The following is a 25,718-nucleotide window of genomic DNA, read 5'->3' on the forward strand; positions in this document are numbered from 1 at the left end:
CTGCAGGATCCCGCGGCATGGGGTGAAGACTCTGTGCTCTCTGGTGTCACCCCAAGGTCACCGGAACCAGGCTGCATCTGCTGAGAGGCAGGGTGGACAAGGACAGAATAAGCCCATGGAGCCTGCCTAGCTGTCCCTAATGCCATAGACATCAGTGTTCTCCTAAGCCACAACCGGGGGACACTTACAGCCAGTTTCATTCAACTGGACAGCAAAGCAAACAGATGACCAAGTGGCTGAGCCCCGCTGTTCAAATGCATGAACTATAAACTACAAGGCAGGAAGCAAACACGGGATTTGTGACTGTCTCTTCTGGCACGCCTATATTTTTCAGCTGAACTGCTTTGGGCAGTAAGAGAAAACCTAATAATATGAAATGACAAAGTTGTGTCACACACACGCCACCCAACCCCCACTCTACAACCAGGACACTTACCCTTGACCTCCAATAAGGAAGGAGCACTAATTTGCACGCACTGGTACACTTGTCTGGAAAGGTCAAAAGGACCACATGCCAGGAATTTCATAAAGGTCTTTTCCCTCCTTCTGCTAAGGCTTACAAAACACATTTGAAAATTTCCATTTCTAAGGCCCGCTTTGAAGCAGCACTAATAAAATACCTATAATTTTTGCCAGCAAAAGACTAAATGCTACCATAGACAAGGGCTCCAGAGTACATGCATGTGTGTGTGTGTGTGTGTGTGTGTGTGTGTGTCTGTCTGTCTGTCTGTCTGTCTTGTACCACTGGTGATACAAACAGATCTACGCACTTTTATTGGTCTTTTTACTAATAAAATTAATAAAAAGCCACCCAATGGGACACTCATGCATGTATCACTGGTGGTTCAAGCTGCCCAGCAGCAAGACATATGAATTCCAGCCCCATTGTGAATGTGTTAAATGCATTTTACTAAGTGGAAGCAACCAGACCTCAAAGACTACAGCTTGCCTGACTCCATTCATAGGGCATTCTGCAAAAGCCAAATCTACATGGAAAAAAAGCAGGCCAGAGGATAGAGAGATCAGGGGATGTACAGGGCCATTTTTCGTGTGATGGAACTGTTCGGTCGGTACTGAAGTAGTGGATTCGAGACTGCATTTGTAAAAACTCTTAGATCTACCCAGGCACAGTGCCTCACACCTCTAAAGCCCAGCTCTGCAGGAGGTAAAGGCAGCAGGATCACATGAATCCAGGAGTTCCAAGACTAGTGTGGGCAACGCAGCAACACCCTGTCTTGAAAAGGAAAAAAGTTAAGGATAGAGATACGGCTCGGGGTACAGTGCTTACTTCACCCTGGGTTTGCACACCACAAGAAAGAAAAAAGAACTCTTGGAACTGTACCTCACAAATAATGCACTTTTACTGTATAAAAATTTGTAAAAATTCATCCAGAAGTTGAGGGATCTCAGGATGAAACTCAGACAATGACAAGAGACTCTCATTATATACAGACGAGTCACACAGCCTTTGGGCAGGGGTGGGAAAAGCAGCTGGTCTAAGAAACTGGGAAAATACTGCTTTGATGGGAAACTCTGAGAGTACGGCAAAAGGAACTGCACTCCAGTGAGCAAGCTCACTTCACATGAGAGGAGGCTGATGATTCTGCCACCGCCTCACACGTATGCTGGGGCTGAACAAACATGTGAGGGTGCTCTGGGTGCTGAGAGCCGGTGTCTCACTGCTGGGGAGGTGGAGGCAGACAGGTCAGCTCGGGGAGACAAGAGTGTGCCCGTGGGCTGACCCCCAACCTGAGCTCTTGGTGTGGATTCGCGCTTAGTGAGGCACGCAGACGGGGGAAGTCATGAAGGGCACAAGCTGCGTAACAGGAGAATGCACACACATTTCCTAGCTCTGTCCACTGAGGGGGCTGGGCGCAGTGACACCTGCATTGCTCGGAGCACACCCTGCATTCAGATTGTGGCTGCTAACACCATTTTCAAGGGAAAGGAAACAAGGCTTCTTGCAGAATAGCTGATTCCAGGGCTAGGCCAGGAAAAATGCAAGATGAGCCTTGAGAGTCTTGTAACACCAAGAAAGTCAGGAAAAAAACAAAAAACCAAAACAACAGGGACATGTCAGAGGGACACAGGAGCTGGCCTGAAGGAGTCCTGGCCAAGGCTGGGACATCTGAGTGACATAAGTAACAGCGTCAGTCACATGGATCTCATTCCTCCACGGATACAGGGCGATAAGAAGGGCGCTGCACCTCTGTGGTTTTTTCCAAAAAAGCCACAAATCCAGTCCGATCATGAGAAAAACACCAGACAACTGCAAATTGAGGAGCAGTCTACAAAAATACCTGCCCAGTACTCCGCAGAGCTCCCAAGGTCATGAAAGTGAGAAAGGTCTGAGAAGCCAAGAGGAGACCAAGGAGACATGAGAACTACAGTTTAGAGATAAAGAACTACAGACAACCTATTTTTCTCACTTTTTGTGATCACAACAATGGCCATGTGGCTTTATTTCTGAGTCATAAACCAACACTGCTTAGATACTGCCAATGGCCAACACAGACTCAATTAATGGAGGAAAAAAAAAAAGAGTAAATGCTACAGAAAGCAATTTCCGAGGTTCCCCAAATGCTTTGGGAGCATCACAGAGTGGTCATTTTTGCCAGATGGACACTTTCCTAAGCAGTGACTCCCCACCATGACAAATGCACAGTAGCCACCCAGCAATGCAGCAGCCACAGGCAAGTATCCACTGTCTCAGTGGCCATCCTCTCTGTCTTGTTTATCCAAAGAAAGTGACTTCAGTTTGGAGCAGCATTACTCAGATAAAATGCTTCCTTCCTGACTCCCTTGCAGCTAGGATTGAGTCTGTAAACCAGTTCAGTCCAACAAATTCTGCAGAAGCTACTAAATGCCTTTCCCTAATAAAGAGGGTTACATTCCCTTTACTCTTCCCTTTCTTCCTGTCTGCATCATGTTCTGGTGCTACAGGACCTGATGCCATCATGCCTCCAGGGGTGAACAACAGCCAAACCTGCACATCAACAATGACTGAAGAAAGAAAATGTGCTTGGGTCTCTGGTGGCCTCCTGGGGCTGCTACACTTGTCCTGCACTATCCACATCAGGACCTGTAACTGAAGAAAAAGATGCCTGGAACCTTAGGTCAGGCCCTCTCCTTTCCCTGCATGACTCTCCCCTTCTGAGCTGCCTTCTGTGCCTTTGAGACAGTCTCCTGGGTATAACTCTGGTCAATTCCTGAAAACATCACTATACATGAACAAAAGCAGGACGATGGCTGCTGACAAGGGGTGGGCCTCCCTGTACTTACCTGCTATCTGGTTCTCATCTTCCCCTTGAATCCCTCCCTACACCTCCCATGCTGGACCTAAAGCCAAACAGGAACTCTGGAAAAGGTGGAAGTACAGTCACAGGTCCCATTAACATGAAAGGAAAAAGATTAACAGAACCAAAGAGAAGGGTGCATAATAATAATCTGGAATCTGGAAAACAGAAAGATGAGGAGGAAGTGAAAGTTGAACCCTCCTATCACTGCACAATGTGTCCCCTTCACGGGCTGCTCGGGAGCCTCTAACAGCAGTGGTAGGGTGCAGGAGGCCAGAAGAGGGAGATCCTGAACATTAGATAGAAAGGCAGTGTACACACACGGTCTCCATGTGGACACCAGAGACTGACTGGGCTGAAAAGTAAAGAGGCAATAGAGAGAAACAGGGTAAAAATGAAGACCCCAATGGCAAGGTTGGAAGAGAACTCAGAAAATTTCGGAGAAAACAGCAAGACAGAATTTAAAAAAAAAAAAGGATGAGAGGAGAGAAAGTGGTATGCCTGGGCAAGGGAAGAGCATGGCAGGTGCAGACAGTCAGGAATCAGAAGGGCTTCAGCCTTTCCAACACCAACATCAGAGGTGGAGACATGCGGCCCAGGCTTCAAAGCCTCTGGAGAAACCATCTCAGCCTGCGATCTGACACCTAGCCAAACCTGAGCCAAGTGTGAGACTAACACGGTGCCATTTCTCGAAACATAGGCCTCAAAACCACCTCCCTCACACTCCTTCTTTCTGGGAAGCTTTGGAAGAGGGGCTCACCAAGATGCAGAAGGGAGGGGACCTGGGTGTTACAGAGGGGTCCCACAACTACAGCCAGCCCCCACGTGACCATACTGCCATGGTGTGCAGGCCACACACAGCCAGGAGGGTGTGGGGACAGGTTAGTGGCAACAGCACCAAGAAAAATAAGCAAAGGTAAACAAAAGGAATTAATGTGCACAATGCCTGGGACTCTGCAACTATCACTTAGTTATCATCTTGGAAAATCCTGAACTCTGGCCTCATCCTAAGGGTTCCATTATCACAGGAGGGTGGGAAGGGTGCCTGGGGGGTGGGGTGACAGCCAAATCCTTATCTGCCATCTTGGGAAGTCAAGAGATAACACCTCAGGCTGAAGGCTCTAGGAGCAAGACACTGAGCAACAGGAAGGTAAACAACCCAAGAGGCAGCCACAGAAGCTGGTGTGCTGCCTCCAGAGAGGGAATGGAGGTGCGGGGCAGCAGCAAGGGACATATCTGTCATAATTAAAATGTGCACAACAACTGGATCCTTGAGTCATGCTTATGACCACATGTGGCATTCTCCTGAAATTTTAAAAATAATTTGTAAAACAGGGTGGGTGCAACTCTCTAGGGAGCCCAGTGTTTCCTTAGAGAAGGACTTTAGTTAGCCCTCTTCTGGAACTGTGGGTGGGAGCGGGCCCTGTTGTCCCTCTTACAGGTATGGAGGCAACGCCTATCCCCATTCCTGGGGAGGTGAGGGACCATCGCAAGGAAAAAACTTACAGGGCAGCCGGGAGGCTTCTTCACCTACGTGTGTCACCTTCATAGAACCTTTGACTGTTTTGGCTGCTGCTGCTTTTGACTTTAGAAATGTATGTCCAGACAGCTCAGCACTACAGGCTGTTGCTTGGTTGCCTTTTTACCTATAAGTACCATAGTTCGAACTTAAGGCCGAGGGACAGAGAAGTGGGTCCCCATTGCATCTTTGGAGGGGTCATGCAGATGGACCCCAGGGGCTCATGTGGGCAAAGCACACTCTATCTCTGAGCTCCACCACCAGCCCCAGTCTTTCAATGGTGGCTCCAACCTTGAGGTGAGGGTTTCACACTTCAAAATGAATGGCACTGAAATATTATGGATGAGTGTCCAGAGAGGGGAGGTGGTGATGCTGAGGGAAGGACAGCGATGTGACAACAGGAAGGGTAAGGGGGTGATGAGGATGTGGGCATTTGCTGCACATTCCTCGTAACTGTGAGGCCTGTCAGATGTTCTGTACAATAAAAGTTTAAAAACAGGCCAGGCCTGGTGGCACAGGCATATAAGCCCAGCACTCTGAGGAACTGAGGGAGGAGGATTGCAAATTTGAGCCCAGCTTAGGCAAGATCCTGTCTCAATTAAATAAAATCACTTAAAGTGGCTCAGGAGTATAGTTCAGTGTGAAGGTTCTAGGTTCATTATTTAGTATCACAAAAAACTTTTTAAAAATTATTATGCAGGACAGAGACTGCACCCGTGTGCCAGAGGCCCAGCTTAGGGGCCACTGGGATTTCACGATCTCTTTTCTTGCAAGACCTGCTCCCTGTGGTTTGGGGCTAGGTCAGCTGCTGCTCTGCTTGACCTCCCAGCACAGGCCCCATCCTGTAGCGCTGGGCCTCATGGCCTGGACCCACCACTGCTGTCCCACTGCTCCCACGTCGGGGAAGACAGAGCAGCATTGGCCCCAAGGCCACTCTGGGCAGGCACTGGACATGCCTGAGTCCTCCAGGCTAAGAACCCTCCTGGGCCTGGCTGCAGCCCAGTGTCACATCTGACCCTAGACTACAACCTGGTTTCTGGAGTCTGGGTTGCTTGATGGAGCAGGCGACTCCCAGGGGTCTGTGTGCTGGGCAGGGCTGTGAGGGTGGACTATTGTCCTGGAAGCCGTTCGGTTCCTGTTTAAAAAAAACGAGCTCAAAAAAGGAGTCCTCTTCTCCTCCAAGACACACGAAGGCCTGAAGAGCACAGGGTCCTCGGTGAGGGGTCCTCTGTGAGGCACAGCCCCCAGCCCCGCCTGCCTGCAGGGAGCTGCCGGCCCTGCACACCCTGCCAGATCTCTGTGGGAACTCTGGCCACAACCACCACAGCCCCCTTCCAGGCAGCTATTCTTGGTCTGTGTCTCCCTTTGGAGGGAGGATAAGGGTGGAAATGATCAGAAGCTAAAATTAGCAAACGGACAAACAATTGAGGCCAGGAATCTGAGGTCAGCTGAGGACAACAGTTTGTTCTCTGTGGCCCCGAAGTGGTTAGCAATAAAGGGAACTGAAAATGAAAACAGATCTGGAAGCAGCCCAACCCCTGCCGGGACCAGGCCTGACACCTAGCCAGCCCCAGGTGGGCCAGGCCAGATGGCAGGGAGATGGCTAAGCCCAAGAACCCCCAGGGTACCCCACTCCTCCAGAAAGCCTTCTCTGTCCCAGCCACTACACGGTGCATAAAAGCACCCAGAGCTCCTGTCACAGAGATCGGGACAGGCACCCTAAACACTCACTTGGCTGTGACTTTCTCTCTGGGACAACCAGCACCAGCTTATAAGCCTCCTGGTAACTGCACCCAATAACCAGGTTACAAGCCCCTGTTCTCGTACTGCCAGGTACTGGCCTCTTAACACAACCCAGTGAAACTCTCCACAGACAGACCAAGAGGGCCTAAGGGGGTGCCAGGTCACACAGCCGGCAAGTAGTGAAGCCACTCTTGAGCCCAGCTCTCTGGTCAGGCACCTCTCCCATCACCACCCTTTCCAGCCTCACCTCCTCTGGATGACCCACCCGGAGTCTGATCTGGCCGCATGCTCAGCAGAGGGGCCGGGCCAGCAGAGCCCAGAGCCCGGGCCAGCTGCACAGTGGCTGCAGACAGCAGGGCAAGGAAGGTCTGGCCTTGCCACACTCTGCGGTCAGGGAACTGCCGTCCCCAACAGAAAGTCCAAGTGGCCATACTGAAGTCCCAGTGTCCAGTACCTTAGGGTTCTATATGGTGACACTCATAGCTGGGGACCTAGAAATGATGGCCTTCCTCCTTTTTCTCCTAAAGGAACTTAGGTCGGCTTGTGAATCACAGGATATTATTAAGTTTCTCCTCCACCTAACAGTTTCAAATGTCAAAAGAAATAAATCAGCCTAGTAGCCAAAACTCAGAACTGGGAAGCACACACAAAGCCTGGAAAGGCACAGGTTGTATGGACGCTCCAGGCCTGAGGACAGTGCTCCCAGGCCAGGGAGAGAGGAGGCACCAGGAGGCGCTTCCCGTTTGTGAGCAAGGGCCATGGGGTGTTCCTGGAAGCAGCCTGGTTTCAGTTAAAAAGGAGAAACTAACTGAAAAGGGAGGTCTCTGCTCCTCTAAGGCACGTGAGGGCCCCAAGGGTGGGGGGTTCCCACCTACAGAGCGCTAGCCGAGGGCTGGGAACCAGAGCCACACAAGTGATGCCCTACACAGGCGCTAATCTCAATGGTCTCTGAGGCTGCTGGCTGACCTTGACCTTGTGGCCTGTGGAGAAGGTGGTCACAAGGGCCAGGGCCAGCTCACAACTATGCCAGGCAAGGCTGGTACAGCCTGTCCCTTCTCCCTGGTACCACCAAGTTCATGCGTTTGAAGAGGACCCACAATGCTGAGAGCCCAGGGAGCCTGTAGGGTAGACCAAGGGACCCAGGGGGCCTTTCCTTGTCCAGTCTCTCTGGGCACGCGGAGGGCCACCCTGGGGAAACGGGGCCTGAGAGGTGGGACTGACATGTGGGTGGGCCTGTGCTGGGCACACAGTGGCCAGCCCCAAGCCAGGCCTCTTCTGTGAGACACTCTCCTTTCCCTGGACGGTGAGATCTTGGGACCCTGGTCTGAGGCCAGACCACAAACCCTCCAGACCTCCACAGTCCAGAAGTGCATGCATCCATCAGGAGAGTGGAAGTCCTGAGGATAGGGCAAGTCTGTCAGAAAGTCTAAATTGCAACTACTGTTCACTGGAAAATCCTCTTGATATCTAATGACAGCACGGCATGCCTACCACCCTCCCACCAAGCAGTTAAACATGGTCCTTCACAACTGGCCCCTAAAAGGCGAATTCCTTTGCTGGCTCCTAGGAGTTCACACTGAAAATGAGGATGCACACTGTTCCAGAAGAGCAAATCACTGGAGACACCAACAACTCCATGACCCCAGAGCCTTCAAAAGGAAGCTGAGAGATGAACAGGAAGGTCACACCAGGCAACTACTAGAGACCAAGCTAGGGGCCCAGGGTGCAGCTCAGAGGTGGAGCACTCGCCTCTAGGAGGCGAATTTGATTCCCATCACTGCCAAAATTATAACAACAACAACAACAATAATAATAATGGCCAGGGATTTACCTCAGTGGTTCCCCTGCCTGCCTCACAAGCACAAGGACCAGGTCCGGGGATTTAGCTCAGTGGTTCCGGCGCCTGCCTCACAAGTGCAAGGTCCCGAGTTCGATCCCCGGTACCAAAAAAAAAAACAACACACACAAGCACAAGGACCCAAGTTCGATCCCTGGTACCAAAAAATAAAAAAATAATAATGATGTAATGATAATAATAGTGACAGTGGTAACTTGGTGGGGTGGGATTAAAGTTTCTCTAATTTTTCACTCCATATTTTCCTGTTCCCCAAATCATTTTTAATTAATATGCTTCACTTTAAAAAAATTTTTTTTCAGGCCCTGGGGATTGAACTCTGGGCCTCTATCCTGAGCTATATCCCCAGCCCTTTTATTTTTCATTTTGAGACAGGATTTCCTTCGGTCACTAAACTGCCCAAGCTGGACTCAAACTTGTGATCCTACCTCAGCCACCCACAGTGCTGGGATTGCAGGCCAGCGAGTGCAAGAAGCAGGAACACACAGCTCACCTGTCCCAGGGCACCAAGAGGAGTTCTACAATACGATAACATGGGCTGAGCACTTCCTTGACTGCTGACTCGTGTTCTCAGGTTCTGTGTCTCAACGTGGGATCTGCCACCACATCCATGGACTATGGACTTGGCTCACCTTAAAAAGCAAGTAACTCCTGGAGACACAGTGGGATTCTCTACTTGAATACCTACCAAGCTTGCCTGCTGGCACCTCTGTCTTACTATCACTGCCACCTTCTCACAGAAAGGCCAGGGAAAGTAGGGCTCCTCACCTATTCAAACTGCTTGTCCCTTATCCCAACAAGGTCCCCACAGTGGGTGCCAGGCCTCGGGTCTGGCCTTGCCATGGGGCATCTCGAAGTTCACTAGGCCATGCCTTCTTCTCCCCTGGCCTGAGCTACTCAAGGCTTCCTAGACCCAAACTGCCCTGGGGATCCCTCAAGGTTTGAACACTGAACCAGAGAGCCAGACCCTGTGCAAGTTCCAGACCTGCTGACAACATCAGGGAAGCCCGACCGGAGGCCACCTCAGATACCCAGCTGCTTCCGCTAAACATCTGGTAGGTCAAATAAGTGCAAAGGTCTAAGCTCTGGCCTCATTACCTGTACACTAAACCCCAGGGGGACAAAATTCCCCACACCCCAAATTTTAAGCTACCAATAAAGATGGAACCCAAGCAGAGCATCCTTGCCTAGAACCACAATTTTCCTCCTCTTTTGAGATCTGCTCACAAACATCCACTGGCCCAGTTGAGGGACACATTCTCATTGAACCCAGGCAGAGGAAAGCCCAGGCCTGGTTCTGAACAATGGGCTGACAATGTGGTGAGTGGACATCTAAGGGCCTTGTGTCCCAGAGAGCCTGTTCTGCCTCTCCCCTGCCCTACCCAATCCTATCTGTCCAGGATCCTTGCATCCAAGATGCCCAATTCCCTCCCGTAACTGGGGTAGACCCTTGGCTCCTTCCTGGTCTGGAAAGTGCACACTGTGTTAAGAATAGTGGTCAAGGGCTGGGGATTTAGCTCAGTGGTTTCGCCACCTGCTGCGCAAACGCAAGGGCCCAAGTTCGATCCCCAGTACCAAAAAATAAAAGGAGAATGGCAGTCGAGGCTCAGGCAGGAGGATCGCTGTGAGTTCAAGGTATCCTGAACTACATAGTGAGACCCTGTCTCAGAACTAAGAACAGAGGTTGAAATCTCGCATGATGGCTGGCACACCCCAGTAATCTCAGGTACGCTGCAGTCTGTGGTAGGAGGGCTACTGGTTCAAGGACAGCCCGAGCAACACAGCAAGACCCTGTCTCAAAAGGAAAAAAGAGGTTGCATGCCATACCGCTAAGCCGTGGAATGGCTTAGAGTGAGATTCTCTCTAGGGTTTCGTTTGGTGGAGAAGAGCGCCTCATCCCATGAAACGTTCAAATTCTGCAAAGGCAGCCCTGAGGACTCGGCAGCTTCAGCAACTCGCAGTACTTTTGGTTCAGACAAGGACACATGGCTGATCACATTCTACCGTTGAACTTTGCGTGGAATTCATGGACATCTGAACTCAATCTGCTTTTCATTAATTCACACCCAAGTTCATACTGGCAGGAGGGGCACCAGAAGCTGTGACCCATGGGGAGTTATTGAGGCCTGGAAGAAACAGGCTTGAAGCAGCCCCAAGGACCCGTGGTCCCCAGCTGCTGGCTCCTGTCCTCCTGTGACCTGAGTCATGGGCACTGTGGTCCAGGCCTGCTCCATGCTTCCTCTCAGGGACCCAGGGGATGTCTCCTCCTGCAGCCAGCAGCACATTTCCTCCCCAGGGCCCATGAGGGGCTAAGAATGGGGCACCGCCCATACACGCGGGAGCAAGAAGCCCAGGCTGAGTCAGCACAGCTCGGGAGCACCCTCCTGCCCCTCCCCTGGATGGCTGCCACCCATCTGGCCCAGTGGGCCCTGGCTTCCCACATAGGTAGAGGGCTACTGGTCACCCCCACTTCTGAGAAAAGTGTTGACGTCATGATAACCTGCAGTCAGGACAATGGGAACTCAGCATCGGTCTCTCTTCCCTCAATTGGTGGCAACATTTCCCCGGGGTCCTGATTCCCCCAAATGGAATGAAAGTCCTCTGAACTCCTGGGACAAAAAAGCCCTTGTGAGTAGGAGGTGGCCCTTTGAGGACAATGTACCCTGTGTAGTCCCAGAAAGAACACTGTATGTTGTGGACTCAATGTTTGTAAAATTCATGTTGAAATCCTCATCCCAAGTGTGGTGACAGCAGAAGGCAGGGATCTTTGAGAGGTAGTCAGGTCATTCAGGGGTCGTCATGACTGGGACTTGTGCCTTTACCAATGAGACCCCAGAGAGCTGCCTGGTACCTTCTGAGTACAAAGACAGCATCGCATCTGTGAACCATGGAACCTTCACCAGAAATTGCATCTGCTAGCACCTTGGTCTTGAACTCGCAGTCTTCAAACTATGAGAAATAAATTCTGTGGCTTTTAAGATAGTCTATGGTATTTTGTTACAGTAGCCAAAAAGGACTAAGACTCTGGGCCTCCACATGCCCTGAGCGATGCTAAAACTGATGCCAGTGAACTAAGGCTCCCAACCAGCCCAAGACATCAGGGCTGGGAAGCAGTCTGAAGCCCAGCTCATAAAAACGCAGCTCTCCATGGCCAGCTGCACATCCACAGTGGCTGCTGGGCCACGGCTGGCAGGAAGGGCTCCCTGTGCTGATGGTTGCATAAGTTATCAAGAAGGTAACAGTTCCTCGCTGAGAGGGGAAACTGCAGGTGCTGCTTCATTTCTTTGAGCAATTCTGCAGCAGCCAAATGGTCTGTAGTAAAGGTACCACTTCCAGTAAAACTGCATGCCTGTGTGGACATGCACATGTGTGGGCCCATGTGTGTGCTATGTCCTGTAGAGTGTTTTTCCATCTAGAAGGCACCAAGGGTGGGCTGACAGGCCCTGCCCTTTGGCTTCTGCTGTCACTTTGGAGCAAAGCCAGGTAGAATGTGGGTGGTAGGAGGCGCCTGCTGTCCCCACGTGGCTCCCGTGGGGATTCTTGTGGGCTTCACCCCTCTGTGGCCACCCTGCTGAGGCAAGCGCAGGTCCATGGCAAGCCCACCTCCAGCCACTCCTCTAGGGCCAGGTCTTGTTCCCAGCTGTGGGGAGACTCCCTTTCCCTAGTGCTGAGGACAGCACCTCCCAAGGTGGGTCCCAGTGAAGAAGCCGGTGGCCCTGGTCTCCCCAGGTGGTTCCCAAGACCAGGGTGGAAGCTACCTTCTCGGGAGGCTGGTGCCACACAGAGCTGAGGGGACGCCTGCTGACTCAGGACAACATCAAAACCCAAACTCTCCACCTGACCCTATGTTCTCAAACCCCAAACCTTCCCCCTGCTGAGCTTTCCTGTGTGTCTGCTCACGGCCCCAACTTCACCATGGGGGAGGGGGCCAGGACTGGCCAGGCTGGGAGGCAGGGGAGGGGGGACTGGCAGACTCCCACACCCAGGACCCCAGGCTGCCCCTTGCCCTGTGGGTCACCCTCTGGCCCCTCACCAAGCTGTTGGCACAGAGGGGTCGGGGTGGTGGTGAGACCCACGAGGCGCCCAGCAGGAGCCCTGGCCACACCAGAGTGCCTGGGAGGTCCCTGTCTAAAAACTGAAAGCTTTCAAGGACAGATGGTGTTTTCATTTCTTCTTCCAGTTGAAGGTGATGCCTTTGAAAGAGAAAAGAAATGCATACAATTCTTTTTTTTTTTTTTTTGAGAAAAGAAATACAGAAGTGAACCACTCCCGAGCACAGGGTGAGCCTGCACTGAGGGGCGCCCACAGAGAAGCAGGGCTGCGACCCTGCAAGGGTGGCGTGGGACCTGAGAGGGACCATCTGGGCAGGAACCCAGGAGGAGGCAGAAGTGGCACAGGAGGCTATGTCAGGCTGTGGCCTGGGGGCTTCCACAGCCACAGTGAGCAGCCAGGCTTGTGCACCAGGGTCCTGAGCACGTCCCCTTCCCTGGCTTCTCCCCTCGGGGAGTGGGTCAGGTGAGAGAGAAGCAAGGGGAAGCCAGGCCATAGTCAGCCCCAAGGCCACAGTGGAGGAGGAGGAAAGCTCGACTTTTAGACTCAGAGAAAGCAGACAACCGAGTTAGCCAGGGAGAACGTGGCAAAAAGCTGAAAGTTTCAGAAGGTGGCAAGACTTGCGGGGGGGGGGACCATTTAGGCAAAGGGACCCCAATGGGACAGCCACATGTGTCCCCTGTCCCCAAGACCAAGGAGGCAGAAGCCTCAGTACCCTCCTCAGCCTGTTCAGGGTCCTGGCCAGCCCACTCTGTGGACTGGAGCCCAAGGTGCTCTTGACCCAGCCATCCTAGGCCTTTCCCGGAGACCCTCCACACGGAGTCACAGAAGCGGGGTGCGGGCTGTCGTTCACAACATCCCCAACTCAGGACCTGGGGGCCTGCTGGGACAACCGGAGCTAGCCAGCTCTGTCCGTGAAGCAGAAAACCTTTCCAGATCCTGTTCCATGACGGGAAACTGTCTCCTAACGTGAACTCCAGTGAATTTACTGTGGGCCAGGCTGCTGCCTGCACAGGTGGGCGCGTGGTCCCTGCCAGGGCCTGTCAGCACCCAGACCCCAACCGTGGTCCTCACAGCATGCTAGCTGCCCCTCCCTGGGGTGAACTACGAGGAGGCGAGTCTATCTCCCCTGGCTGGAGGTCCAGGCTGGTGCCAAGGCGTGCAAGCCCCAGAGCAGTGCATGGGCTGGGACAGTACATGAGCAGATGCAGGGGGCTCTTGGGAAGACTGAATCCATCTCCTGCATCTCTCTGCTTGAACATCCTCAGCATTTGCTTGTACACCCTGTGGTCAGGTCTTGGGCCCCTTGGAGTCCCGAAGGCATCCATCCATGTCTGTGATCCACATGGCACCCAACTGTGGCCACCAAGGCCTTGCCACTGCTTCTCCCAGAGTGGTGCTGAGGAGACACCGACATGGCAGGCCCTGTGTGGGGTGCAGGACAGCCCACCACCCTCCCCTCTGCTCAGGGCAGAAGAGGGAAGAGATCTGCCCAAGACCACATGAGTGGGGGACAGACGTGCACGTGCATATCATCCATCATCCTCTGCTATCCCAGCAAAGTGGCCGGGCCAGCACCCAGGAGGACAAGGAGACCTCATGCACCAGCCAAGTCTCCTCACCCAACCCAGCAAGTGGCCTCTGTGGGGTGGCACTTTCAGAGGTATCCTCTAAAGTTATCCTCTAAAGCGAGCAGATGCAGGAGAAAGACAGGAAGGCCATGCTCTTACAGTCATTCAGAATATTCACCTCAGACCACACAGGAAGCATTTCGATGCCAAACACACTTACAGGAAGATGACAAGAAAGCAGGAAGGGGGTAAGAAACCATAGCTCACAGCTGAAACACCAGCCTCAAGAATGCTTCCATGTTTCCTTTTAGGAAACAACCCTCATATTCGCAAACACAGAACTGCTGCCCTCAAAAAAGGAATAAAAGAAAAAAAAAAAAAAAATATATATATATATATATATCTGCAGATGGCCCAAAGCTCCTGAAAGCAATTATTCATGTAAACAAGAAGTGGAGTGCCTGCTGAAACCAGAGGAGCCCAGGCAAGTCATAAAAATAGCAAACATACGTCCGGATGGGATTCCCAGGGCTGCTTGTGTCTAAGATGTGCTAAGAGCGGAGGCACACAAGCTCCACTCCAAGGGGCTCCTCTAGTGTGGTCCTGGAAGCAAGCCTTTCTACAAAATGGGTTTGTGTTGTTCTCAGACTGAAGAGGGGCTGTCTGCAACCAAGCCCGTCACAGAACCTGGGGCTTAGGAGAAGAGGGGGTCGTCTGGAGGGCACTGGCTGCTGCTGTCCCCAGAGGTACATCTGGGAAGTCTTCCCCAGAGTACACCTGGACTCTTTGTGAAGAGTCACTTGGCAGGACTGGCACAGCCACCTGTCACTGAAAATGTCCAAAACTACTGACATAGGACACAGGCCCAGACCCTACCTGGGCTTGTCCAGAACTATTCTGGTGACCAATGATCGAGTCTTTCACCTTGACGGTTCAGTTCACCTGCTTCTGCTAATTAATCTGGCCAGATACAACCTGATGGTACCTAGGAAGGTTCGGTTACCTGGTAACGATGAGGCTCACCTGAGACAGGAGCTGCCACTCCCTAGAGTCTCAGCACAACTCCTCAACCAGTGACAGGATCTCCATAGCAAAGGGATGCTCATGGAAACTCTGTCTGTACCACCTTTCTGCAATCGGGGCTTGAAGCATCCTCCAGCACCCTTGAAGACTGGGATTTGAGGCATGGAAGCTGCAACCACACTGCTGTGAGCCTTACCCCATGCTCCATGCCACAGGATGGCTCTGGGTGGGAAGGCAGGTTCAGGGCAGGATGCAAGGACCTTGGGGTGTACCCAAAACCTACTTCAAAAAAGTAATTTCAGAGGTGTCTGTCCACTTCTTTTCAAAGGACAAAGCACCGAAAATGTCCACCTAGGTGCCCGTGAGCAACATCACAAGTTAAACACACACGCACACAAATGCTCTGCACTCAGATACCTCCCCCGAGGGCCTCACCCAGGCTCATCTGCTCTCCCGAGGCCACAGTGACCAGAAAGACCCACTTTACAGATGAATACCCCGGCAAGGCTCAGTGAGTTCTGACTCCAAAGGTGGCATGCTCACCAATATGCCACGCTACCTCTGCCTAAACAGCAAGGCATCATCCAACAGAAAGGCCTTTCTCTGATGAAAATAAAAGCCTAAGAGGCTCCTAGAGTGGGTTCCTAAAGCACAGAATCTATGGAGCCAAATGTCCACACGGCTGGCCAGGAAGAGACACAGCGCTGCTCTCAGGCTCAAAGTCCAAACGCAGACTCCCCTGTGTCTTTGAACTCCATTAATACTCTTCAATATGTGTCAATACCTTTGAGGGGTTTTTTCCCACCAACACTAACTTCTTCACATAAAACACTGCATCTGCATATATCCCTAAAAGAGGCCTTGGTAGCAGGGCAGTTTCTGCCTTACAAAGAGAGAAAGCATGACAAGAAAGCCTCGAGGGAGAAATCTGAAGAAGCTGAGGAGCTGGGAGCCCGAGAAAGTGACACCAGGAACTCATTCTAAAGTAAACGCAGCAGACCTGAACACCTGCTTCAGTGCTGGGTTGCTATGCCCCGGCTCCTGCGCAGCAAGCGGTGCAAGCACTGGTGTGGGGAGATGCCGCCCCGCATGCCCACACCTGCGAAGTTCATGAGGGTGGCCCAGCCCATCCAGATGGCTGTGCTATGGGGAAGGCCCCAGTGCGCCCTGCACAGCCACCAGAAGGCCGGGGATGGCTTTGCACGGAAACTCAGAGACAAATCAGTCACCAGGACGGCCCAGTTAGTTCTACTGCTGATAAAATGAACCTGCTTCCTTGTGTGTTGATCTAGCTCCTGCCAGGGTGGGTCCCTCTATACAAGGTAATTACGGACTACGGTGAGGGTGAGGCAGAATAAGGGATGATAACCTGCTGCCAAGTTCCAGCCACCCTGGGGCATCCCCACTGGGACATCTCTACTGCGAGCACAGGCAGGTGGGCATAAAGGAGGGCACAGGCCAGAGGCGGCTGGCCCAGGCTGCCTGCATGAGCAATTAAGGGTGTAAGAGCAGACAGAAGCAGCACGTCACCTACACTAAGGTATAAAACGAGAGCACACACTGGCCTCCAGGGAGAAGGCTGGGCCCTGGGTACAGGTCACCCCCTTACACTGAGACACACTTATCTATCTGGAAGTGCCACTTATGGGCCAGAGGAAAGAAGCAGCTCCCCAAAATTTTCCATGGAATATAATCAGCCTCAAAGCCAGTAAAATGGTGGTGTGGTGTTTATGTAAGCACTCCCAGTCCCTGGACCCCAGCCAGGGCTCCCTGGCCTGTGGCTGCGCCAGCTGTCGGCAGCAGGGGGCCCTCCATGGTGCCCCTACCGTGCCTCTCCATCATCTAAAGAAAAAGTCAATGAATCACTCAGATGTTCCTCCTATAAAGCAAACATAAATGTCTATTAAGAAATTATGGGAACCAGGTCAGGCATTTTGGTATCTTAGTCATACTAGCTAAGGACAAAAAAAAAAAAAAAAAAATCAAAATAGAAACCCATCCCAGAAACTTGAGACAATGAGAACTTCTCCAGCCACAAGCACTTGCAGCCTTGGCTCAGCAAGGTTGTCAAGGCAACCCAATGTTTACCTCCAGTTCTTTGGTGTAGGAGGACCGACTCTGACCAGGAACAGCCGAGTAGGCCACCTCCTCCCAACTCCCCCAGGATAGGTGCCAGGGTGTCCCTGGAGGGCAGCAGGAGGAAGCCACAGCCTCCCCCATGGGGTCTCCTGAGCTGAACCTCCACCTCTCACCACCTTCAACCCGGTTCCCCATTGGCTTGTCCTTCGGAGTAGAAACCCTGAAGGCAGGTTAGAAACAGCTGGGATCTTGGCGTACAAGGAGGAGGACATGAAAAGATGGGCCCAGGTGACCCCTCAGCTGGGCAGCCGGACCTGCTCAAGGCCACTGGCCCCCGGTATGTGGAGGAAAAGCAAAGGCAGGGACTAAGTAACCTTTGCTTGGTTCCGGGTTTCCACTCCATCCTGAAGGCTGGTACTGCTGCACAGCCATGCTGGACACACCACTCTCGCAGAGCATGGGCCTTGCAGCCATGCAGCCCACTGAGGCTCACAGTGCCAGGAGCAGCCTGCGCCACCTGGCCAGACGTCTTATGACTGGTTTTTGGTCAAAGAACAACTGTCCTGAGTGCTGGCCTCATGAGTGACCAGGTGAGCACATGTACATACAGGCACCTGTCACGTGTGCACATAAATACACGTATGGATGCACACACCACGATGCACACAGAAATATCTGTCTTTTGAGGCCGCGTACAACGCTGAGGGTGCAAGGGAATTGGCTAACTCAGGACAAGTAGAAAGATCAAGGAAAGGAAAATAAAATTTGAAGGTTTTCAAAGGCTAAGCTGAATGACCATGAGAATGGTATAATTTGTCCAAAGCAAAAGGCCCAACCCATCACTGGGGCAGCTTCAATTCAGAACCTGTGGGCAGCCCAGGCCAACTTTCTATCAGACCTGGCAGCGGTGATTCAGGACACACAGCTCTCCCATCAACAACACGGCAGCACCCAGCACTGTGCCAGTGACTCACGGGCTCTGCCCCATCTGTCAGCCAGGCCCCAACACGGAGGGGACACTGGGAAAAATGCTAAGATGGCATTTCAGCCTTGACAAAAGGTGGCCTCTGCAGGCCCCTCAGACTTGCCCACAGAGCGCCCTGGTGCTGTGGGCCAAGCGGTCTGTAATTTTGGGGAAAAGGACCTGCTGTGCAAGCAGACAAGGGGAGCCACAAAAAGCACAATACAACAGTGGGAGCGGACCTCAGTGTGCAGGCCGCGGGGGCCAGGGTCCCCGAGGCTCCTCAGGGGTGCTCCTCTTCCATCATGCCACTCTGGAGATGAGCCAGAGACGATAAACCCTTCCCCAGGTGAGGGTGAAACAGGACATGATGCCGCCAATAACCAGTGGGTGCACCAGACACGGCCATCCGGGGCTGAGGACAAGGGCAAAGCAGCAGGAAAGCAGATGGGCCAAACTGACACACAAGCCGAGGGAGAGCCTGCCAAAAGACTGGCTGCCATCTCCTCTACACATCGGACAAGGCTCCCGAGGCTGGCCACTGTGTAACTAACTCACGTTTACCATCCCTTGTTCAAAGAGCATGTGAGGGGTTCGTGTTTGGAAGGATACCACCCGCAGCCCTGGAGAGGAGCTGGGCAAGGCTTCGAGCAGTTCCCCAGCAGCCTTAACCTTCCTGTGACTCCAGGCCAAGGACGGCTGGGGCCAGGCCTCTGCTCCCCTCCTCCAGGGCCCAGGAGCACGAGACACACTTGTGTTTTCTGTTTCCTCTTTCTCAATGCTTTCTTACACAACCCTCATTCATGCTCTACTGTTAACTTTTTTGACCTCTAGCCCCAAAGCAAATTCCCTGTGTTCTTTTTCTTTTTAGTGAGTTTTTATACATAGAAGAGAATTAGGCACAAATGAAAAGGCTCAGAGAGGGAATTCACAAGAGAAGGTCGTTCCTGGCTCTGTCACAGGTCCTGCACATACATGGGTGTGGATCACAAAGAATGACTCTCTAGCCTCCTTAAGCCCTCACATATCTGGAAAATGCTGGGGTGCAGAGACCCAAATCCATAGCTTAAATCCACCCCCAGCAGGGATTCTGGCCCCCAAGAAGTGCGGCTGATCTGCAGTGGGATGCCACAATCCAGGTAGGAATACCACATATAGAAACAGGGCCCCACAATCTCAAAACCCCATAACCTCAGGGTCACCACTGCATTCCTAACTCTCTTTAGTACAGGTGGAAGGCTGGACGAGTCTGTGAGGCAGACATGAGTGGGCAGCAGGGGAAGCCCACATCACCCTCTCCCCTGCCAAGCTTCTATCCAGCTGGCTCATGTTCTCAGGAGACAGGCAAGTGTGAAAGGTCCCCAAGACAGGAGCCAGGGCCAGCACCGAGCCATGTGCTCTTTGGCAAGTGACTTTTTTTGTGTAAACCAGGGCCTTGTGCATGCTCCACAAGCACTCTTCCACAAAGCCACACCTCTAGCTCTGGCAGGGACTTTTACTTTGGGTCTGCACATCTACAAAGCTCTTCCATGATGTACCCTGGCTGCTGACTCCAAGGAGATAAGCGTGTGCCCTGTGCCCAGGGACTGAGGGTCACCTGCTCATGCAGAGAAGGCCACGCCCCTATGGCAGCAGCACAGGGACATTTAATCTGCAGCAGCAAGCCTCAACACTTTTCCAAGCAGGTCACCTGGGGACACACTGGCCAATGGCCACAGAGTGTAGCCAAGTTCCTGGTTAGCAAGTGTCTCTGTGTGATGAACTTCAAAACGGAGAAAAATAAACACACTACCCTCTCCAAAAGAAAAATCTATGGAAGCATACCCCTGGTTTGGTTTGTCCAGAATAATGTTTTAAGAACTAGGGACTTGTCAAGGCTGACTCTGGCCCTTGGTGCCATGCTGTGCCACCCATGTACGTACGTACACACACACACACACACACACACACCGCCCAGCCCCACATCAGGAGGGGAACAGGGACACAGAAGAAGACACTACAAGAGCCAGGCCACCGAAAGAAGTGAGGGAAGTGGGGGCCAGGACCGGGATGACTCGGAGGAGCAGCCTCTTTCCCCCAGCCCTGTGTTCAGCTGAGGGAGCTCTAGGACTTTGCTGGGAGCCTGACTCATAAGCAGCTTGTCCACAGTTGCTGGCAGTGCAAGTGGACCTGAGACCTAACACTGAACTAGAATGCCACATGTACACACATACACACACACACACACACACAGAGCATGCATGTGCACACATGTAAGTATACATGCAAACTTATACGTGTGCAGGTATACGTAGTGTTTATGTGGTCGAAAGGCAGCTTTTGATTGGGTAAGGACTTCCTTTGTCCTCCAACAGGTGTCTAGTATTCAGTCCCTGCCAATAAGAGCAAACAGTTGAAGTTCCATTGTCCCGGTCCAGAGCAGCGGCCAAAGCCTTCTAAACTCAGAACCTCCCACCCTGGGGACTGCATTGGCAGGTGTCTCCACTGCTCCAATCCTGAGTTCACAGCACAGTGCCTGCCTCTGAACCACCCGGCCAGACAGGAGTTTATTCCCACTTTGACAGGAGGCTAATTTCTCAAGGAAATAATCCCACTTGGGGCTGTGAAGGCAAGAAAAACAGGCTCAGGTGTGTGGACTACGGCTGATGTTTGGTTTTTCCTGGAAAGCATGAGAGACTCACCAGGACTTTCTGGGAGTTGGCGACAGCAGAAACTGCCCCGGCCCAGGAAACAGGCCAAGGGTAGGTGAGGTCGGCCGACAAGGAACGCACTATCACAGCTAGCTTTCGAGCTGGTTCTAAATGCAACCTAGAAACATCTTCACTTGGTGTAAAACTGGAGCACCTTGTTTGCAAAGGAATGCCTGAGTCTCCCCCAAGTTGTCTTCTGACTCTGAAGACTCCCAAGCCTCAATGCTTGTCCAGTCAAGGAAGATAGCAACCATGCCGGTGCCCGGAGGTGGTGACTCTCCACACCTGCCCCACGCAGCACCTGGCGGTGCACAGGGAGGCCACACCCTGGGCTTCCACAAAGCCAAGAGCATCAGCCCATGGGCCACTTAACATCAGAAGGAAAATGTCCTTGCAGAGCGGGGACCCTACAGACACCACCTCAACCACGGGATCTGGCAAAGGCAGAGGCTCACATCCTGCGCACCTGGCATCACCTGTGTCACACTGTTTAAGCTGCACCTGAATGTGAGGAAATAATCAGCTAAATTCAGATCGAAGGATGTTCTACAGAGCAACTAGCTTCCACAGTCAGAGTGTTACTCTAACACACAACTAAAAGGGCTATTCTAGACCAAAAGAAACTAAAGAGGTAGAAAACCAAATGCAATGTGTGATTAACTGGATCCGGATCCCATTTGGGACATGTGGGGAATCGTTAGAGAAACAAGGACTACACAGCACATGATACATAATATTTAGAGAGAGAAGATGCAGAGGAGGAGCAAATATGGCAAAACATGAACTGACAAATCTAGGGACGAGCATAAGCATGTTCACTGTACCCCCTCCTCAGCATCTGAGAAATAATAAAAACTTGAGGGGGAACAATGTGCTGGAGACACACAGCCTTCCGGTACCACAGGGCCTCACTCACCTGTGTCACCTGGGACAGAGGTCCAGAGAGGAGTGGCAGAGGGCCTAGGAAGCACATCCAAGCTCAGGAGAACAGCTACCAGGGAAAACCCCAACTGCACTCTCAGCTGCTGAGTGACCCTGGGCAGGTACTTAACCCCTCCGAGCCTTTGTCTCCGGAAGTAAAGATTAGTGATAATAACAGTGCCTATCTCCTAGAACTCTTCCGAAGATGAAATGACTTTGTATAAACTAACGCAATTGGAACGATGCCTGCCCCTAGCAAGCAGTCTGGAAACCTTAGATATGGTTGCTACAGCTGAGTGCACCACTCTAGAAGTTTTTCAGAACCTTTTTGACTGCCTTAAAGCATGCTTTCCAGTACAACACTGGTATCTCAAAACTGCCATTCGGGTCGCCAGTTACTGCAGGGTCTCTAATGCAGGCCTCCCTCAGAGAGTGCCACGGGCCCCTCCAGAAAGGGCCCCATGTTTCTGCTGGTGTTGGGTTCCCTGGGGTTTTTCAGTCATGTATTTGAATCCACACGAGCATACATGTCAGTAACTTAATGGGTTGCTTGCTCGAGTACCTTTAGTGGCTATCAATGTATTTCACCCTTCATTTGGTTTGCTACATCTAGAAACCAAATAATTAACAGGAAGAAAGCAAGCTGTAAAGCAAGAGTAATGAGGACCTGGGGGGGGGGACTGACACAAGCCTGTGACAAGTGTACTTCATGGCACCCTCCTGAAAAACTGGGGTGCTCCTTCCACTGTGTTCCCAAACTGAGGGCCCCTAGTGCAGTGAGCTCAGGCCCATGAGCTTGCTCTCAGTGACAGCTTCCAGCTCTCTTTCGGCCAAGGAGAGAGGGACGATGGTGCCACACCAGCCCCCTGCCCGAGTGCCCTCTGTGCCAGGAGCACTCTTGTGTGGGAGAGCCAGTGGTTTTCTTAATGTTTAAATGGTCTCCAGAAGAACCCAATTCTAATGCTCTTATGTCCATACAAAAGAACCAGGAGAGGTTAAAAAAAAAAAAAAAAAAAAAAAAAAAGTCATGTGAGCCAGTCGTGGTAATGCTTGTCTATAATTCCATCACTCAGAAGGCTGAGTGTGAGTTTGAGGCCAGCCTGGACTACATAATGGTTCAAGGAGACCCTGTCTCATAAAAAAAAAAAAGCTTTAAAAGTAGGGCTGTGGCATGGTCTTTCCCTCAGTATGGGCCCCTCAAGAACTGTAGTCAAGCTCCTTTAAAAACATAGTATCTTTTAAGTCAGCATCGTAACTCCACAACTGACAGGCTCACTATCCTTAGATACTGTCAGTAACACCACTAGGTCTCCATCCTTCAGAAATGCCAGCTCCTCCACCCCAGGACAGACACACACCACAGTTCACTGCTGGACAGCCTGAAACAGCAAAACCCAAAAAGGCAATGGGTGAAAGTTAAGTTATAATAAACTTAATAAAAAAAAAAAAAAGAAAGTTATAAGTTATAGTCTAGCCATATAACCAACCACACCTTAGAACACCCCATAGCCACAAAAAGAATAAAGCTGTCTCCTTTAGGCAAACACAGAACAAAACCCCGCAACAGAACATGTTGCTAGGAACATGACGTATTTCGTAAATGCCTCCGTGGATGCACAGGTGTGCATGCATACCAGTCCATCGGGGGTCTGGACAGACACAGGCTGGGGCATTGGTATCAGCCAGAGAGAGGGGAGGCCCGAACGTTCAGGCCAGGGCCTTCTGTACCGTTTGAGGAGTTGCACAAGGCCCGCTGGCAGCTCGGAACTGCGTAGGCACAGAGGCAGGAGCCGCTGGGCTGAATGTGTCCCTAGACAAGTGCTGGCCATCAGTGAGCCCGGCTTTGCCCTGGGTAAGGGACATCCTGCCCACACCTGCTCCACTCTCAGTGTGCCTTTCCCAGGCAGCTGTATCAGGCAGCACCTGTAAGGAGTGGGACCAGCCACGCTCAGAAATAAGGCTCCAGGGCCAGAGTGCGTGCTGGGGAGGGGCTGAAATACTCTGCCCAGGAATCTCACCCAAGATGAAATCCCTGCTTCACTGGGGAGGTGAAGGTAAATTGAAGATGAGCTTGAGCTTCTCCCAGTGATCACAGGAAACGGCTCAGGGTAAACTTTTTCCCACCCCATCCCAAAATGGGTAGATAACCACGGACTGCGGGAGAAGGGTCATGCCCAGCACTTTACCACTTTTCAGGGGCCCTCAGAGCTGGTGACATGGCCCAGCCTAAGCAACATGCAAGGAGACATTTTGGCTCCTGGTGCTGTGAGGGAAAACAGGGCACAGAGTCATTTTGAAAACAATCCTTTGCGAGAACAAATAGGTAGGAATGTATCCAGGGTGTCTCTGCCAAGAAAGACTGAGTGGCCATTCTACTAGGGGCCCACCAGGCCCATGCTCCCAGCAACAAGCTGGAATCTCTGGATGCAGGATGGCTGGCTCAGGGGACAGGCCTCTCCTCAAGACAGCCTCTGCCTAGCCTGGCCTGGCCTTTTGCAAGTCCTGGAATTGCCACATCAAAGCCCCTCAGCCTCCAAGAAAATCTGGCCTTGCTACTCCCCAAAGCTAGGTTGAGTGAATTTCCCAAGTCTGGGCTGGGATGTTCAGATTAAACAAATTAGTGGGTTGAGCTGCAAAGGTTTATTTCTTTGTTTTATTGCACATTTTCCACAGCATAAAAATGACTGCAACGTAACAGAGGGGAAGCCAGGAGTGGGAGACGTCACTACCACACAGCCCACCAGCAGGGGCAGCTCTCTGCAGGCTGCTGTTCAGGCCTGATGGGAGATCAGAGCAGAACAGGGCCCTGGCCCACCCAGGGACACCAGGTGCCCCAAGTCAAGGCCGGCTCCTGTACTTCACAAGAGGTTTTCACACACGAGAACCCATTTCCCCAGACTTTCCAGGTGATCAGGGTTGATACTGCTACGCTGCAGGAAGGCCTGGGAACTCACCCCTGGTCACAGAGCTAACTGCTACCTTCTTGGCTAAGGTGGTTTTAATAGTCTCTCCTGGGCCCGGGATTTAGCTCAGTGGCACTGCGCCTGCCTGGCAAGTGCAAGGTCCTGAGTTTGATCCCTGGTATGAGAAAAAACAAAAAGAAAATTCACTCCTGTCACCTTATCACTGTGGGTCCTAAGGGGAAGGGGTTCTAGTGGAGTGGAAGGTGTGGGATGACCACAGCCACTGCCTGCAGAGACCCTTAGAATACTGCTGATGGCCCTCAAGCTCCACAGCCACTTTAGAGCCAGGGTCTGCAGCAAAGGGCAGGGCTCTCAGTTAGCCCCTGGGGCCAGCCTGGCTAGCTTCTCTTCCCTCCTGTGGGCTGCTCCTTTCTTCCCTATGAATACCAGTCATGCTCTGCAGACCAGGCAGGGGCTGGAAGTGGGTTCTCAAGAGGTGTCTGGGACCAGGAGCTGAGCCGGACTCCTAAGGGCAGGCATTTGGTAAAATGCAGTTCCCTGCTACAGGTGGGAACTCCAGCAGGTCAGCACCAGCGGCCTGGAATCCTGCATTCTTACCGACCCGCCTTGCATCTGCCCTCTGCACACCTGGAGGGTGAAGCAGGTTCTCTGCACGAAGAACAGACCCTGGCGCTGGAGGCAGCAGAGAGGGCTAACTCCATCCTCCACTGCCTGCCTAGGGTTTCCAGTCACAAAGAACTCCCAGCCCATCTCGGGGACGTAAGTCCTAGGTGCCTTCAGGCCCAAATTCTCCGGCCCAGAGGCTTAGCTGAGCCCGAAAAACAGAGCAAGACAGCAGAAAACTGCCTCCGGGCTGAGGGCCCGCAGGCCCGCCCCACCCACGACGCCCCTCCCCTCTTCTCCCCTAGCCCCTCAGCAAACGACCACGCGAGAGAAGGCTTGCCCAATCTTTAAATTCCTCACCCAGCACAGTGCTGGGACCACCAGGAGGATGTCAAACCCGCCCAAGCCTCAAGGGCTGCCCCCACCCCGCACACCCACGTCGCCCTGCGTTCCCAGATGAAGCGGAGATTCCTCACACAAATG

The 25,718-nt window shown here is 52.3% G+C and overlaps 1 protein-coding gene across 2 annotated transcripts in view; it reads right to left on the minus strand.

The window, feature by feature from the left end:
• Positions 1 to 25,718, minus strand: part of Klf13 (KLF transcription factor 13) — a 44,596-nt gene that overhangs the window by 16,318 nt on the left and 2,560 nt on the right. Inside the window, exon 1 of one of the 2 annotated variants that reach the window (XM_087188264.1) lies at positions 1 to 25,521. The exons of the other annotated variant lie outside the window; for it this stretch is intronic. The gene's annotated coding sequence lies outside the window, so the exon portion shown is untranslated. Of the gene's footprint in view, positions 25,522 to 25,718 lie in introns of those variants that run through there. 2 annotated transcript variants of the gene reach the window in all.

This window comes from Heterocephalus glaber, unplaced genomic scaffold (genome assembly GCF_053883595.1).
Source record: "Heterocephalus glaber isolate CG9 unplaced genomic scaffold, H.glaber_assembly_v1.0 deba00001531, whole genome shotgun sequence".
Classification (NCBI taxonomy): Eukaryota; Metazoa; Chordata; class Mammalia; order Rodentia; family Bathyergidae; genus Heterocephalus; species Heterocephalus glaber.